This window comes from Nannospalax galili, unplaced genomic scaffold (genome assembly GCF_000622305.1).
Source record: "Nannospalax galili isolate Female #2095 unplaced genomic scaffold, S.galili_v1.0 scaffold178, whole genome shotgun sequence".
In the NCBI taxonomy this organism is placed as follows: Eukaryota; Metazoa; Chordata; class Mammalia; order Rodentia; family Spalacidae; genus Nannospalax; species Nannospalax galili.
The window spans coordinates 2434589-2438145 of NW_008341757.1; the positions used below are offsets into that span (position 1 = coordinate 2434589).

The 3557-nt window shown below is 37.2% G+C and overlaps 1 protein-coding gene across 1 annotated transcript in view; it reads right to left on the reverse strand.

The window, feature by feature from the left end:
* The window catches only part of Jmjd1c (jumonji domain containing 1C), a 144448-nt gene that overhangs the window by 140002 nt on the left and 889 nt on the right, over positions 1 to 3557 (reverse strand). The gene's annotated exons all lie outside the window — the stretch shown is intronic.

The window sequence follows — 3557 nt, forward strand, 5'->3', positions numbered from 1 at the left end:
CATAACAACTCCGTTTTTCCAAATTTTCAGACTGTTTACACTATTTTTGTAAAAAGAAAGCAAGGTGAATTAAAATTGGGGGACAATTGTGTAAACAGCTCTAGTAAGGTTAGATTTTCAAAAGGAACAGTATTCTAAACTTATGACAAAAATGGTTATTTCTAAGCATTTTCTCAGAAATTTTTAACCGATTTTGGAATATATTAAAATAAAGTAGAATTTCACCTTGACTTTAATTACTTCTAAGAAAACTCACAATTGTTCAAAATTGTTCTTCCTAATACTGAGCTAACGCATTTTTCTTATTTCTGACACTATTGCTTTCTCCTTTTGATATTTTTCATACAAAATTCATGTGTATCATAATTATTCAGACATTTTACCCAATTTCCAATTTGAGGTATAGAAACTCAAAAATCAGACGAGACATAGCTTAAATTTTTATATTATGAGCTGAACATATTCATTCAATAAATACCTTTATTTTTTGGTCTTTTTGAGACAGTTTCCTTGTAGGCCCAGCTGGAACTCACTATGTAGACCAGGCTGGCCTTGAACTCACAAAGATCCGCCTGCCTCTGTCTCCCAAGCGCTGGGACTAAAGGTGTATGCCACCACGCCCAGCTGATAAATATCTTTTAAACCTGAATAAAATGTTTTTTAATGTTTCAAATCTGTAGTTTGTATAACTTTAATTAGCTAAAACTAAAAAATTATAAACCGACTACACTTTTAAAAATTTGAAGGGGTAACCACATAGCTTAGTGGCAGAGTCTGTGTAAGGTGTGAGGCCCTAGTTCCAACCTCCAGCATGAGTTGCAGGACAGGAGGCGGTGAGCCGGGTTGGAAGCACCCACTCCTACACACCAGGTATATCAAACACCTGAAATACTGTTTGATGGCATTTTTAATGTTTATTTTTATCTACATGTATTTCTGTTTGTATATGACCACATATGTACAGCTGTCCTTGGAAGTCAGAAGAGGTCCTTGGATTTACAAGCAGCCGTGAGCCACATTGAAGTCCTCCTGAAAGGCAAAACTCCTTCTTAACTGCTCTCTAGCCCTGTTCATTGGCTTTAAAATATTTGCTTCATATTAATATATTTGTTCACTGAAGAAATACCATATACTCATTACCTTCTGCACATTTTGCCATAAAACATATAACAGTGGTTAAATATAATCACTTTCCTAATAGAATTCTGTTTTGTTTTTATAGAAAGGGTGTCATGTAACCCAGGCTAGCCTGAACTCAATGTGTAGATGAGGCTGGCTTTGAACCCCTGATCCTCCTGCCTGCACCTCCTCAGTGTGGGGATCATAGGCAGGCACTGGCATGCTGGGCTTGTTTGGTTAGTATGCTTCCGTCATCAACTCTTCAAACTAATGAGGATGTTATTAGAATCTATTGTGTTTTCTTATACGGATTATTTCCTAATATGAAGTAATTTTACCTAAACATGTAACTATCCATTTAACAACTATCACCTATAGATTAACAAGAAAATTTCTACTGATTAAATGCTTTAGAAATTCATGTCTTTTTCTACTTACAAAGCTTTAATCAGAAAAGCTGCTCCATGCCACATAGAAAGCAGCTGATCAATGATTTCTCAAGGAGCCATAACCCAATTTATGTTTTCACTGAATAGGATAGAATAAACATTTTATGGACTAAAAGTGCTAGAAAAATATACATCAAACTAATATACAATAAAACTGTTCAAGGAAAGTGCTTTGAAACTGCTGTCAGATCTAGATGTTTCCGGAATATTAAACTGTAATTGTCCAGGGGCTGGTGAGATGGCTCAGAGGTTAAGAGCACTGTACGCTCTTGCAGAGGACCTAGGTTCAAGTCCTAGCACCCACATGGTGGCTAACAACCTTAAGTAACTCCAGTTCCAGGGGATCTGAAGCCCTCTTCTGACCTCCGTGGGCACTGCACAACACTACAAGCAGGCTAGTACACATAAAATAGAAATAATAAAATATTTTAAAAAATACTGTACGGGGCTGGAGAGATGGTTCAGTGGTTAATAGCGCTGACTGGTATTACAGAGGACCCAGGTTTGATTCCCAGCACCCATATGGCTAACACCTGTCCATAACTCTAGTTCTAGGGGATCTGATGATGCCCTCTTCTGACTTCCGTGCACATTGCAGGACATGGGTGTGCACTTATATCCATGCAAGCGATTTGCTCATACACATTAAAACATTTCCTCCATGCTTCCAAGCAAAGCCAGCCACGGTTGAGCAGGACTTTTGACTTATCTTCACATAGGCAGAACTGGTAAAAGAAAGGAGCCAGGGGCTCCTCCCAAGTCCATGTGACCCCTGAGGAACAGATCATCAAATGACCTTAAACGTAAAAAGAAATTGGTTTATCTGGGACAACTATATGGCCTTAAACACCCAAAAGGAAAGTATCACCAATGATTAAAGGGGCCAATATAATTTTTTAAGAGTCCATATGTATAGCTAAAGGCTACATAACAAGCAAGAATGCCATATGAGATACCTTCTTTTGAGTTTTTGGCCTGGGTAGCCCAAGGGACTCCCAGATAGTAACCCAGCATAGAAGAGGGATAATTAAAAAGCAGACCCCAATCTTATCTAAAGGAATATTGACAACTGATTGCTGCTAGACGAGGAACAGCTGACCTTCCTAAAACAACTCTAGATAGGCTGACTAGATTCACCAGATGGACAAGTAGTGGAGAACGGCTGGGGGTGCCGACAACATAGCAGACAGTAGCAGAGATAACAGAGTATAAGGGCTCTAGTGGGGGGAGGGAGGGAGGCTATGGGAGGGTGCCATCTGGGAAGTGGGTATATAGTTGAATAAGATGGTTTGGAATGTTCTGTGTGATATACACACACAGAAAAAAAAATCAAATTAAAAAATGTATTATATTTGAGGAGGAGGCATAAAAAGTTACATCATGTTAATTAGTAGAGTTTGTGATAAACATTACCATTGAAATCTACCCGATGACTTTATAGACATACACAGGCGCCAAGGATCCGAGTGCAAACGATTATGACTAGTAATAATTAGATACATACAGATGAGAGACGCATGTGCCAACATCTCAGTGTTAGTAGCAAAAACAATGAGTCTTTCTGTAAGAAACAGTATATTTTAGAATGAAATGGAGATCTATTTTGAGGGTTAAAAACTCATTCAACTTTATGTCTTACAAGGCTTATACTGAGTTCAATATTGTATAACTGTATTGATTCAACAGCAAACCTAGAAATTTTATAACCACTTTTGAAGGAGCTGTATCTTTGCTCTGGAAACTGTTATTGGGCATGATAAAGCTGTAATGATATGCTTCTTCTAAACAAAATAAAAAATAATATTTTTAAAAATGTAGGAAACATGCCGGGTGTGGTGGCCATGCTTCTTCTAAAAAAAATTAAAAATAATATTTAAAAAATGTAGGAAACAGCTTTTCTTGAAATGGAGATCTTCTTTAAAGGGTAAAAACTCATTCAATTTTATATCTTACAGGGATTATACTGAGTTCAATATTGTATAACTGTAT